Genomic DNA, 15,789 nt, shown 5'->3' with positions numbered 1-15,789 from the left:
CTAGGTTTATTATTTAAGGAGAATGGTAAGAATCCTACAGGATACGCATATGCCGATTGGGGTGCCAGCATAGACGATAGAAGGATTCATATTTAGTTATGGTAGTACAGCTATTAGCTGGGAGTCCCGAAAACAACGGACAGTAGCTATGTCAAGTACTGAGGCTGAGTATATGGCTATATCTGAATCTGCTAAGGAAGCTATTTACCTCAGACGTTTTCTTGATGAAATACTTGATTCACAAGGGCCAACAACAATTTTCAACGACAATCAAAGTGCTGGAAGACTTTGTAGAAATCCTATTTTTCACAATAGAACAAAACATATTGATCTCCGTTACCACTTCATAAGAGAAGCAATCGAAAGAGGAGATATACAAATTGATTATAAAGAAACTAGTCAAATGCCCGCAGATATTTTAACGAAAGCTATATCATATCCAAAACATAAATATTGCATTGAAATGAAAGCTTTACAGAAATCTTAATCTTTAATTTCCGTTAATTTCTTCTTACTGTTTTAACTAGAGATATTCATTTGAGGGGAGGTGTTGTAACTTATATTAAAAACGTTATGTCCTTACAAATGAACAACCTTGGTACTTTAAAATATATAGATCGTAATCATGATTCAATAATAAAAGGTTTGCTCAAAAAAACAGTTTTCTCGTTCCCTCTTGACAAAGTCGGCTCCCTTAGCAAGGCACTGTGTGTGGGTTCGTGTGTGTGTTCAAAGCTTTCGTAAGGGAGCTAAGGGAGTGTCAAAACTCGAATGTCACTAATGAGCAAACCTTTAATTATTGATTCATGGATCGTAATCATGGTGAAATAAATATTACTTCTGGGACACCCTGTATATTAGAAAAATTCTACTTATGCTTTATTTAAAATGATATTAAATATTATTATTATTAGACATTAAATGATATATTGATATAAATGATGATTTCATATTTTTCTCAGCTTTAATATTATCGTGTACCATGGTTTTTCAATCAATTTCAGACTTTTTGAGCGCTTTAAAAAGGTAAATGTATTCAGTTTTCAATAAAAAACAGTTCAGGAATAAAAAATTGGGTTTCATGGTCGTAAAAGGTGAAAATTTAAAATAATAATTTCAATTTCAACATATTTCCTATTAAAAGATCAAAATGGTCAACCCGGAACCACTCGGAATTTCCGGATCCGGAAAAAACAAATTTCATATTTAATTTCCTTGCCAACCTCATGTTTTTTCGTGCAAAAACTTTCGGTTTTTGAAAATCGACCAAAAAAGGCCACTCTAATATATACAGTATATATTTTACCAAAAATTTACTTACAAAATCACAATTATTGGAAATTATTGCTTAAATTTTCCAATGAATTTGAAACGAACAGTCAAAGCAAAAGCGAAACAAAGAAACTACGTTTATACGTAAGCTATTTGCAATTCGATGGTGAAAATTTCTTTTTTAATATTGCCTGATAATAAAACGCCATCGAAAATGAAAATAAAATTAAAAATGGCCACGTTTTGATTATTAAAAGGCAAAAGATGACCATCGAAAAAGAAAATAAACCTAAGAATGGCGGCGTCTTGCGCTTATTTGCAAATAGTACCACTAATCAATACTTATTTGTGTGATTTTTTTTTACCATTTTGCAAATTGTTATTTGGAAATAATACGTGCGAATAAACGTAGTAAGTGATACCTACGCATACTTTTTACACAAAATTGTCTGCTCCATTTTTTGTTCCATTTTGCCCAGAAATGAAATTGGAATGAATAGAGTAGGCATTACTGTAACGCTGGTATGCCGAAATTGCCAAAATTACAACAACCACCCCCTAAGTGACAACTGCTTATTATTATTTCACCATGGGTCGTAATGAACATTGAAATATCAACTATTGTAAAAGAAAATTTTCTGAATAAAACTCACTCGTTTTCAAAGCCTCAAACCTACAGATGTATTGGCTGATATCTTCTAAGCATGTTTATTTTTTTTCAAATATATGGGCATAAATGATGTTCCATACAAAATCACTTCGTCATCAACTTGCAAACACGTGCATGCGCTTGAAATGAGAGAAGGAAACAAAAAGTATGTGTGTAGGTATTTCGGCTTTTGAGACCGATGGTGCAATATTTATAACCTAATCACAGCGGATGTACATTCATACGTACATATTTTGATTTAAGTTTGTGGGTATGTTTTTCTTTTAGTAGATAATCTATGTATGTATGTATGTATTTATGAACATATGAATGCATCATACGCAAAATTTTTTCGTCATATCAGATCCGTGCCGTTTGTTCGATTTTACAAAATGAGGTATCAAATTAAAGGCCTTGGCCTTTGGATGTGCAAAAACTTCTTATTTTTTCAAAAAGATTTACCACCTGATAAAAAAATTAAATTCAAATTATTTTTAAGTTAAATCAATTATTACGCTATGAGTATCGATCGAAATGGTTTTGAAAAGGCTTTATTTCTTAATTATATGTAGGAGGGTTGCCACCTGTTTCAAAAAGCAAGTCAGGATTAAATAAAGGCAGAAACTTGAAATGTTTATCCTGATATGGATGTCCGACGTAAGAGGTTGTGGTTTGAAAATATTTTGCAGAGGGTTGCCACCTTGTTACAATGTTAGATTCATATATGCAATAGGTTAAATAAATTACTTCAATGTGAATATAAATCAAAATTGCTTTGAAGAAACTTTATTTTCAAACTGCATGTAGGAGTATTGCCCTGATTTTATAATTAAATTCAAATTGGATGAAGAGGATTGGATAATTTAAATATGTATCACAGTACAAGTGTCAGACGAAAAAGGTTTTACGAGGTTTTGGTTTAAAAATAATTTGAACAGGATCGCCATCTGTTCTAAAAGTCGAATTAAATTAAATTATATGAAATATTGGCGTCAAATAAAGGAGTATTAAGAAAAATTTAGTTTCATCATTTATAACATTAAAGAGTGTTTCCACCTGTGTAAAAAGTTAAACTCAAATAATTTTATAAGTCAAATGAATTATTAAAGTATGGGTATAAATTGACATTCGTTAAAAATGTTTTTTGTTTCTTAAGTTTATTTAAGAGTGTTGCCATATGTTTTAGAAATTAAATTCAACTTGAATTAAGGGAATTGTATATACAATTTAAATACGTATCGCGATATGTGTGTCAGTCGAAAAAGGTTTAACAAGGTTTTGGTTTTAAAATATTTTGAATGGGGTTGCCACCTGTTTTAAAATTAGAATTTAATTAAATGAAATATCAAAACATGACGTGAAACGAAGGTGGTAAGATATCCTTAGTTTAAATATTAATAATAATAAATAGGGTTGCAACTTGTTTAAAAAGGTAAACTCAAATTATTTTAATTGTTTATGGGTTTAAAAAAGCTTTATTTATGAACTGTATTTAGGAGCGTTGTCACGTATTTAATAACTAAAGCTTAACTTAATTTATCAGGCACAGGAAATATGTAGGTATCATAATGTCAAACGCAAGCTGATGGTATATATGATTGAAGTTAATGTGGATCTGCTTCTCTACTGCTAGATAAGTATTAATATTTTGCAATTCATATTGATTTATTAAACTCAATTCAAAACAATCAAAACGAATATTTCGTGTACCGATTTAAACTTGAATGTGATCTTAATAATATCACGTATTCTACGTTTAAGTTTAGCGCTGTGTCTCCGACAAATATTTACAAATATTCCGATTTATTTGGCTATTCGGACGATCATGGAAAAATGGGACAAGTTGGAAAATTACACCAACATGACGAAAAAACAATTCCAGATGGTACTAGATTTTTGCTTACAGGAAAACAATGATTTTAAATGCAACAACACTTTCTATCAACAAAATTATGGTATGCCTATGGGTAACCCATTATCCCCGATCAAAGCAGATATCGTAATGGACAAAATATTAGACGACAGCATAGCCGAATTGAAACAAAACGACATACATATCATATACATAAACAAATATGTAGATGATATGTTTGCTATCATCAAAACATAGGACGCGGAGGACATATTAACAACTCTAAATGCACAACACAACAAAATTAAATTTATATCGGAGAAAGAAAACAATAACACAATAGCATTCCTGGACGTAGAATTGCACAGAAAAACAACATATTGTTTAACTGGTATTCCAAATCCATTCCGTACCCTAATGGCCTTATTGACAATCTAATAGAGGACAGTAAACAAGATTCACCGAAAAATCAAAACACCAGAGTTCACCCAGAAAGCACAAACAAAAAATATATCGGAATTAAACACATACCAGGACTAATAAACAACCAAACACTACGAAAAATAATAAGAAATGACAAAATAATATATGCTCACAAGCCCCATAATACGCTAAATAGAATATTCACAAAAACGAAAGACAAGATTGAGAAGGAGCAGCAAAGTAATGTAGTTTATGAAATTAAATGCAATGGCAATGGAAATGAAAACTGCAACAAATGCCACGTAGGCACAACGAAAAGAGCACTAGGCGTACGAATAAACGAACATAAAACGGATGCGCGAAACAAGAAGATGACACCAGCGCTGGCTCAACGCTTAACTAAAAACGAACACACAACTGACTTTGACAACACGAAGATTTTTGATATTGAAAGAGTAGAAAGGAGGAGAATGACGCTAAAAAGCCGTCGCATACAACAGCTGGATAACGTGATGAACTTTAAGGAAGACGTAGACAACACTAACAACGCCTACGCAGCAGTAACTAGAGGCAGATATAAATAATTGTGAAAACAAAACAAATGACGCAAAATGTAAAAACAGTAGCTAAATGATGTTGTGCTGAAGAGAAAAATTATTGTGAAATGTGACTTAATTTATATATTAACTGTGAGTTTATGTACGTGATTGTGATTGTGCAATGTAATTATGATTTGCAATGTTTATTGAAACACTTATGTATGTATGTTAATGTTATTCATGTTTATTGTATATTTATTATTGAAATTGAAACCCGCTTAACAACTTCCCTGTCCAATGAGTCATATGTGACTCACGAGAGCGTGTTGAAATAAGTTCATGAGTCACACGTGACTCATTTTTGTGTACAATTGTGTGTGACGTTCTTCAGCATATTAGAGCAAAGAACCTGTGGACGTGGGGCATTAACAAAATGCATTGTATGAATACAGGCAAGTTGTTAAGTACCTCCCCGCTTAAGTACCTAACCCGCTTAAGTAACCAACATTTTTGGGCATCGTGAATATTTTAATGTAATCTGAAGAAAAGCCCTCTTTTAAGTACTAAACTACTGTAGTGTACTATCGCAAAGTGAACTCAGCCGTTTTGTTTTCGTATTGTACCGAACTGTTGAAGTAATAAACGAAACGAAATAGTAACGTACAATGTAGTTTATTTTCGTACACTGCTTTTAAGTGCTCCCGCAACACGTTCGCCAAAAATTCTAGAAAAAGATCAACGCTAATTTTTAGCCTATTGAAACTTGCACATTATTACACTAAAATTTAATGGTCTATAAACACTTCTGAGAAAAAAGTTTGAAATTTTGATGAAAATTTGGTAGTTTCTTTTCAGTGTTCTAAAAAATTTTAAGCTTAGGTTTAATGATTTGTGTTTTAATTGAAAAATCTTAAAAATTAATAAATAAGCATAAGTGGTAAAACAACATCATTTTGAATTTAGTCCGAAATGATAGATACGTCCAACACTGTATCTATAAATATTTATAATCAATTGGCCTTATTCATAAAAAATAAAGTAGCTTTATAAAAGGTTTATAAATTGAAAAATGTATGAAAACGTCAATTTATAAAGCTCTTTAAACCTACTTTATTTTTTATGAATAAGGCCAAATGACTTTAAAGAATTGAATTCTTTTAAGAATGACATAACATCGCTTTATAGATTTTTTTATAAAGTTTTATTTATGTGTTTAAATGATGCTGCGTATACTTCATTAAATGTTCATGTTTTATTCAGGGAATTATTTACGTAAGTTAACAAGAAGATTAACTACATCAATAATTATGTTCGCTTAAGTACCCGCATCGAGGTACTTAAGCGGGTTCTTTTAAGTACCCAACCGGTCTAAATACCTCAAAAAGCGGACATTTTTCTTGAGGTACTTAAGCGGGTTTTACTGTAATCCAAACGAAGGTGGTAATAGGTGGTAATTTATATTTTTTTTATAATTTAGTACAAAAGAAATGCATATACCTGACCCAAGTTTTCAGCTATGTTAATTAAATAACATTTTTAATTGAAATAGCTTTTAATAGGTGGCATTCCTCGTTAGTATTTCAGTTTGAGAGCAATTTTAGCCATCTTTCATTTGATACCAAATTTGTTTAATTTGGATAAACGGTTTCTTTATTATTAGGAAAGGGTTATTATTTCGGCCTTAAAAAATATTTGGCCAAGATTAACTGGACTGAAAAAATAAAAGTCTGCGTTGAGTATTTTATTTCAAATAAAATAAAAGTTCAAAAATAACTTTTTTCTAGCGACTTTTGTTATAAAAGTTATACAAGTCCAGGTCCCTGACATAAAGTACTCGGAAGACACATACAAAAAAACTAGCAGATATATCAGGATCTACTATAGATGATATCGACAAATTCATCAGGGTATCAAGATGGTATTAATACCGCAAAACGCGCTAATCATATCATAGTAACATCCTTTGAAGCACTACAACCAACCAACCATGAATGTACATACCCTGGTATGTACGTGTTGTGTATAGGTTGGATATTTAAAATTCACTTGCCACGCCCTTATAACAGCAACAAATAGTCTTTTTGTTGCAATTTATAGCTGTTTAATATGCATTCAGATACCTGGAGGTTGAGTTCTTGTAAAGTAATAGGAAAATTGTATATCGTCACCTGAAACGCAAAAAGACGTAACAAACATCGTCGCTGAAATTCAAAAAGTCGTAACTAATAAAAAATTCAAAATTCAGTTTTTTATTGAAACGATGGATTTCATCGAATTACAACTCCCACACAATTTAATGAAAAAACAATTAAATTTTTTTGGTCACGATATGTGCTTTGAAAACCACAAAACATAACCAGGTATGTCGTATTGACACAAAGGTTAAAAACCCAAAGCTACAAATTTTTTCTTTCCACAACAAATTTACAATAAAAAACCTAGAATTAATTTCATTGTAATATTTTCAATATCTCAATTCTATCGACAATGGGGAGGGGTCAAGTTAGCACTAGGTGCATATCAGTGATCTGCTTCGAGTAAAAATTTCGAGGCAACTCATAGGAATGAGTTGCACTCATTCATTGGCAATACAAGCCAACCAATTATATGTTTCATGAAAAGCTGTTCATTAGGAAAGCTTGTTTAAAATATACTCAACCAAGATTTGGTTCGAAAAAAACGTACATGACAATGAGTTGAACATTTAGCAGAAAAGTACGTACGACTCGTTCGATGCGCGTACTATCAACTCGTTTCAAGCTGTATATGGTCGATTCCACAGGAAAGTAAACCAGCCCGAGTTTTTCTTTCTTTAAAATATTGTACATATTGGTGATTATTGGTATTCACTATATCCGTCAGCTGCTTCTGACACTAATTCTTATCATGTCCAAGTATTTTGTGTTTAATATTCTGCTCCTTTTGTCGAAGGATTTTTCACGAACCTAAAACAGTTGTCGATACTTCAACAAGGAAAAGTATATAAATATAAGCTTATCTTGATTTATTTTGGCTGATTAAGTTCCGAACCGATGAAAATACCGATCATTTGCATATGGAGCAAATAATAACTAATATTTTAACATTTTAATAACATCTAAACTTCCAAGTTATATAATACAAAAAAAAAATAATTTCAAAGCCTGCTAGTTTGTTTCTGGTAGCAATTTATAAGTGTCGCAGTTTTGGTGTGTTCGCCCTTTAAATGCATTAACATTTTTTTATCTAAGGTAAACAAAGTTGTGGAAACCACCGTATCTGATTTGAAATTGTCTGGAGGGCATTGGAAAAAAACAATGATTTAGAAAGGATTAAAAAGAAAACACACACCATGGTACTTTAGATGAGCTTTTGCATATTTTAAGTCATTAAACATAAATGGTTTTTGTAGTACAGTTAAATAAATATTATTTGCGACGATAATACGAAGATTTTCCGGTCAAAAATTTTAATCAAGTTTTTTTTTTAATCCTGCAATAGAAGATCCCAATTTTAGCTCAAACAGTTGTTTATGATGACAGAATAAGAATGCGAGGAAAAATGGATGATCGAAGCCGTTTGGTTAAACCTTTCCCAAGCCAACCGTACGTGTAACGTGGCATGTGTTTTGTGTAACGTTGCCTGTGCCCAAATTTTATGAGCAAAAATTGTCAAAAACCTAAAATTTACAACAATTGGGTAAGAAGATGACTACCTGGATTCATTGTAGATGACATACTGAAAAGCTAGGAATATTCGCTCACCCGTTTCGCAGAAATTTCAAACTTTCTGACACAACCCATCATTAAACCTCCAAATAGTGTAACGTAGCCAGTGCACATTCGAATGCCTATAACTTTGAAATACAAGGATTTATTAAAACCTTTCTTTACAGATAAATAAATTTCACCGTGGCTGATCATATCAATTAAAAAGCCAGTTGGTTTTGTGTGATTTAGTGGACAATTGATTTTTATTTTAGAAAAACTGTGTACGATTGTAACGTATCCAGACATATAATCGGCCTTATGTATGTACGTACATACATATGTACGTATTAGGGATGTTGCGAATGTGAAATTTTAGACATCCGGGGATGCTAATGCGGATGTTTAAAAGCTAACATCCGCGGATGTCAAATATTTTCAAGAAATAAATTTGGTGAGTACATTAGGGGATTTAGGTAAATAAAAAATTTAAAAGTTATTAATTTTTAATATTTTTTTATTTAGTACTTAAATTAAAAAATTTGAACATTGTATTTAAGAAAGAGTAATTTTGCTGCCTAACGGGTCGTAAATCAAACCTGTGCCACCAGCGCAAACTTCACAAAATTGTAAATTCTTTTCGATTGACGCTGCACAGTTGAGAGAACTTTCAGTTATATTTCTTTTTTTATTGCGGTGCAACAATTCCTTTTTGGGAATTGCATCGGGGCTGCAAATGTCGTACGTATCCTCGTGACTTTCATCTTCACAATCTAGCATCATGGCAAGATCGTTGTTGAAACACCGTTATGTTCCAATTCGCAGCACCGATTCTTTTGGTTGTTTCAGAATTTGGAGAACCTGTTACGTCATCAGCGTTTTTCGATTTTAGTTTTTGTAATTCATTTCTAATCCTGTCTTCTGTGACTGGTTTGAAAAATGTGCGCTTATAGCGAATAGGTGGATATGGCAAATAAAATGTGATTTCCTGGGAATGAAAATTTCGAAGAAAATTCTGTTTGGAAGTCGTGGCTGCCAGCAGAATTAGTTTAAAATCTTGTTATTTTGTTAAAAAGGTACCGCGTTTTTTGTAATAATTTGAATTATGGAATCACGGACGATGAAAGTCTCAGATTTGCTTAGTTCCCGGGTGACTTCTTGGAAAGGTTCTCCTGTAATGAATACCTTGTAATTAGTTTTTTTTTTTTATTAGTTAGATGAACTCGGCTTTTCCTAGTTGCAGGCAGTCACAATTAATTACTCACAGCTGTCGGTACCATAAGCCATCAAATCCGTTTTGTTACTCCATTCCATGCGCTCAATATGTTTTGATATATTTTTTTTTGAGGCGAATGAACGCAAATTTTCAACATACATATGTATGTTAATACTATTTCACATTGACGCTGGAATGTAAAAAACCACAACTAACTAAATTTGTGTATTGCCTAACACGATGTGGGGACTTATGATTCGAGAAAATGCATCATAATTAATCAAAAAATCTAAAATTAAGATTTTTATTTCAGCGACGATGTGAGTTAAGGCCATTCCATACTATACTAACGATATATTACATGCCAAGTCTCACTCCTCAATAGATATAAAATTCACCTTGAATTAATTCTTAATTAAGATGTGAACTTGGCTGTCGACTTATTTACATATCATTTCATCTTTATTTCGATGGGTGAAAATTTTGACAATTTACACAAAATTAAAATAAATGTTTTTTTTTTTCAAGCTGAACGACTAATAACAGGAAACACAGTACTTAAGAATAATAAGTTTTATGAGAACAAATAATTACACTTTTATAAGAAAAAGTAGAAAAAAACTAGCGATGAATCCAGTTTTTTCAACAGACCTTTGACAAATAATATTCGATAGTTACATAATTCTTACCGAACTAAAGGTAATCTTTTAACGCGCAAATAGCCGACTCTCTTTATAGCCAGTCGTTGAACATTTCCGCTGGAAATACCTACTATTATCATACTCTTTGACTTTAAATTACGAAAGAAGGTCGACGTAGGGGACATCTTAACGTAGCATCTCCACAGACAAAAAAAAATGTTGGCTAAAATTTTTTGTTTGCCAGATATACGTTTTATCAGTGCACTTGCACAATATTCGCATTCGCAAAAGCTCCGCATTGACCCATTAACGCCCAAACCAAATCCGCTAGTAAAAATATGTTTTCATTGTCATTTATTTATTCATTCTTGGTCAAATAAGAAGTTCAAAAGAAAAAAACTATTTATTTTTTTTTTTCATTTTCGCGGAAAAGAGGTGTCCTCACCTGGGGACAATGGGCAGTTTAAGTATGAAATTTAGCAAAGCAATTACGTTCAACGCAAAGTGTTTTTGTGCACAATTAACCTCTCCAGCGGCACTTAAAAGAGTTAAGTTGCGTCAACTAAATATGTTTTCTCAGCACATGATTTGTTTATAGTTACATTATTTGATTATAGTTACCAAACCATTGTTGAGATATATATATTTGGCAGGCTTTTTTCTGAGTGTACACAGCGTTCAGGATTGTGACCGGTTGTTTTTCTATACAGTTCCAACTACTAATGATGAAGGACGAGGTTGTCGGGATGAAGTATGTTTTAGATACGTTTGCACAATGTGCCGTCTGACAATTGATCCATTGGGGATTTATTTTCAGTTTTGCATAGTGAAACATGTAGCCTCCAATCATTATTAACTTCTAAATCCGCACAGTATGTAAAGGTTGGCTACCACCACTTCTTTTCTCTAATGGACACCCTATATAGGCTAATAGATTGGTCCATTCGGTCCACACCTCCCATACCTTGGTTTTAATTTGGTGTATCGAAATTCGTATTTTCCTTTCGAATATTACACCAACGTTGTACTTTTCCTAAGCGCTCTATATAATCAAAATTCGTTACCATTGTGACATTATTGTCCTTCCATTGTAATATTGTAATCTCCTTATTTTTGTAAAATCGATCATTATATACTTCTCTAGAACTGTTTATCTTAATTTCTTTTACGGATATATTTGGGAACCTAGTAGCTCATTAACCCAATCGCTTTAGATCGCAAGTGGTAGTTTGTAAACAAATTATCAAAGTATACGATTTGTTCCGTTGGTAATAAGTGGTGAAACCCGTCTCCAAAATGGTTCTCGAAATTACTTTTCGACCTTTTTACGCTTCGCAAAACGTGAAAGAAGTCATAATCACTTTGATCCAACCTAAATTTTTCCCGTCACATCATTAAGCATGGTGGTGCATACCAATCATTTTTATTTATCTCCTCTTCATTACTTGCAATTGCAGTGTCAGGAGGGATAACCAATATAACAAACTCAGAGCCATCGTAGTTGTTCTCCATTATCCAATCGATGGCCTCCTGAAGTTGTAAAAAGTATTTTTTACCCTAAACACCTTATGGTGTGCCATAGTTCTGCATTCGAAAACACCTGTTACATGTCGGAAAAATTTAATGTATATGCCCATTGTCCCCAAGTGGGGACACCACTATAAAACTATATCTTTTTAATTCCTTTTTGATTTTTTTCAACACAATACGACCTCTAAAAGCTTGTACACACTCCACCTAATATTACAGCTAAAGTATTTAATTTTAGCTTAACAATATACTCAAAAAATATATATAAATACCCCAGAAGAATTGGCTCAACGAAATGTCTAACTTCGAAGCGCTGAAACTACACCTTTTTGGGCACAAATACCATGTGTTTGTGTTTACGTAGTATACTTTAGCTATCTTTATGTCCTAATTGAACTAACATTATGAGTTGACGGTGTTTAAGACACAGATTTCGGTAGATGAAGTGCTGTCCTCGCATGGGGACAGTGAGCGGTAATGGGCGAATGCGAATGTTAAAATTTATGCGGAAGTTCCGCGGTTGCGAATGCGAATGCGAATATTCGCAACAACCCTGGTACGTAAGCATGTATGTAATGTAATTTTTCCTTTTTAAAAGCAAGTATAGGATGCAGAAGAGCTCGTTTAAGTTAACACATTTGTACATATATGTACATGTAGATACAGGCAGTCAATAAAGTTTAGGTACAGCGAATTTTTTACAATACGGGCAACTATTTTTTAAATATTTTATTTTTCGCTAGTTTTTTATAAAAATATGGTTAATCCTACAACAAAAACCCCAAAAATCAGAGTTCCAAACCTTGTGCAAAATTAAAGAAAATTCCGCAAAGTTGCATTCAAATATTCCACTTTTTATTAACGCTCTCTAGAAAAAAGTTGAGTATGCAGTTTTTTAGCCCATTCTATAATAAAGTGCAAGTATGAGGAAGCTAGGACATACCATGATTTTTGGGAAATTTGCTAAAAATCAATGGTAAGTCCTAGCTACCTCAAACTTGTACTTTGAATGGGCTAAAAAACTGCGTACTCAACTTTTTTCTAAAGTGTAAATAAAAAGTGCGATATTTGTATGAAAACTTGCAGAATTTTCTTTACTTTTGCATAAGGTTTGGAACTATGATTTGATATTTTTATAAAAAATTTGCGAAAAATAAAATATTTAAAAAATAGTTGCCGGTATTGTAAAATATTCGCTGTACCTAAACTTTATTGACTGACTGTATGTATCCAATTAATGTCTAAGTGAGGCCCCCTGGTGGGGTCTGCCACAACAACCTAACCTAACCTAACCTGACTGTATGTACATGTAGAAAAAATGTTCAGATGGTTGGAACGAAAGTAAGAATATGCACAAATATTTATGTATAACTATTATGGTGGTAATGTTTTACATATATATTTATGTATATACATACATAGAAATGTAGATACGTGTAGTTAAAATATATTCCAAGCGCACACTTTTCAGTATAATGGAATATCAGCATGTTATTTTATTCCTTAATAATATTTTATTATAATAAGGATAATAAATGAAACGTACTTAAAATTGAACAATGAGTAAAGTGGAGGTCTGGTGAAGTCGGAAAATGCTGGGACCGAAAATAAGTTATTTTTTAACAGTCAAACTTGTCCGAAATGGAAGTCATTTCCTGATAATATATAAACCGCTTATCCCAATTAGGTATAAAGTGAAAGAGGACAGAAATAGCTTTTACATAGAAATAACACTGAAGGTTACCAACTCTATTTGTATTTTTTTATAATTTTATACAAAAGAAATGTGTTAAAGCCTGTTCCTTTAGAAAAAAATTAAGCTTGCAATGAAGAAAATCAATCAAGAAATCGCAAGGATTTTTGCAGAAAAGTGTTACTCATACGCCATGTACACCTGAGTAGGTAGAGTGATGGAAGCACGTCCAGTATTTACAACACTTTGAAGTTTGCTCTGTTGCAGTCCGAGTTATATTCCCGGAGATTGTTGTTGGACGAGGAATCAAATCGTCAACATCTAAGTGCTCTACAAACTTGTGCCCGATTGTAATAAGGTCTCGCGCTACATACTTTAACCATTTAAAGTTGCAAAAGGTCCTGCTATCGTCCAATTTACACACGTTTGTAAGAAATCTATGCAAAAAAAGTTATGTACAAAAAGCTTACATAGCACTTTTTATTGTGTTTACCCTGTTTTGTTCTTGTCGTACTTGTACGAGGGGAATGGCTTTAGCTTTCCTTATGAAGCATTTGTGACGGCGTCAGTTAGCAGTTAGTGTTCCGCTATGCCGCACAATAGCGTGGCATTCACGGCACATACAAATTGGTTATTAGTGCATCCAATATCATCTTCTTTTTCACAAAAAACAACCAAACTTCACTACGACCTTTTCTTTTATTCGATTTTCTTAAAGCGCCGCTTTTGAGTTTCTCAGAAATATTTTCAATAGTATTCGACATAATTTGCGCACGTCAGTATCTTACAATAAAAACGGAAGAACATATAACTCTCCAATGAATCCAACAAGTCGTTTATACAGAACGAGTGTCTCAATGTACATGCAACGATTCGGTGCGTTTTAAATTGTACAAGTATACGATTCAAACAAACAAAACTGTTACTGCGTTGACTCGGTATAAAATTTAGCAAGCAAGTTGCGGCCCGTACGCTTTACGTTGCTCATGTATAAATCATAGTTCAGTATAAACGAACTCCAAATTCAAGTAGCTCGATTTCTCTGGTACATATTAAATTTTGTTCGAAAAACGGTCAACTCGATTGTTTCTTAAAAAACGAAAGCTAAAATTTGTTTCTTTCCACAACAAATTTACAACAAAAGCTATAGTTAATGCCGTTGTAGCATATTGGATATCTTAATTGTATCAATAAGGTATCAAGTTAGCACTACATACTAATTTTTTTTCGAAAACCGTCAACTCTATTTATTCCAGAAAAACTAAAGCTATAAATTTCCTATTTCCAAAACAAATTTACAAAAAAAAAAAAGCTACAAATTATTCCGTTGTAATATCTTCAATGGCTCACTTCTATCGACAATGGTGGCAAGTTAGCACTACATACCAAATTTTGTTCGAAAAATGCTCAACTCGATTTTATCCAGAAAAGCTAAAAATTTTTTATTTCGCAACAAATTTACAACAAAAAAGCTAAAAAAAAAAATTTCTTTCAACAACAAATTTTCAACAAAAAAGCTACAATTAATGGTCTAATAACATATTGGATATCTCAATTCTATCGATTAGGTGTATGGTGCCAAGGTAGAACTACATACAACAACAAAAATTCTACAATTAATTCCGTAGTGACATTTTCAATATCTCAATTCTATCGACAATGAGGCACAGTGTCAAGTTAGCACTTCATACTAAACTTTAAAAAGCTACAAATTTACAAGTCAAAGCTACAATTAATGGCATAATAAGAATTAAGAAACGAAAGCTAAATTTTTTTTTCTCTTTACAACAAATTTGCAACAAAAATTCAACAATTAATGCCTAGTTAACTTTTCCAATCTCGAAAACTTGACCGACGTAAGCTTTTAGTGCCAGTTTAAACTTAGATCACGTAAACTGCGTTCCTATTTCACCGCTGGGTGACATTTGATTTGCTAATCTTAGTTTAAATTTTAAACCAAATAGTGGGCGCATTTGAACTAAGTTTAAACACAGTCGAATCTAACCGTTCACATAAAAACTGGCCCTTAAAATTGAATTTTTTTCGAAGAACACTTAAATTATCCGTACTCTTTCTTTTTTAAATGTCTTTGATAAATAGCCTCTCTTGTTAAATCGTAAAACTGAGTGTTGCCCAGCAGATTTTGATTCATGTTTTGAATTAATTATGCTTCATACATAAATTTTTATGGTATAATTAACGCTCGTATCTATACTTCCTTTCGCAGTTTAATACTGTTTTTGGATTCCAAAAATGGATACTGCGGGTTTTTCCAAAATACTGCATTT

This window comes from Rhagoletis pomonella, unplaced genomic scaffold (assembly GCF_013731165.1).
Source record: "Rhagoletis pomonella isolate Grant_MI unplaced genomic scaffold, Rhpom_1.0 Rhpom_scaffold_00021, whole genome shotgun sequence".
In the NCBI taxonomy this organism is placed as follows: Eukaryota; Metazoa; Arthropoda; class Insecta; order Diptera; family Tephritidae; genus Rhagoletis; species Rhagoletis pomonella.
The sequence above is the reverse complement of the archived record's forward strand: the minus strand, read 5'-3'. Positions refer to the sequence as shown.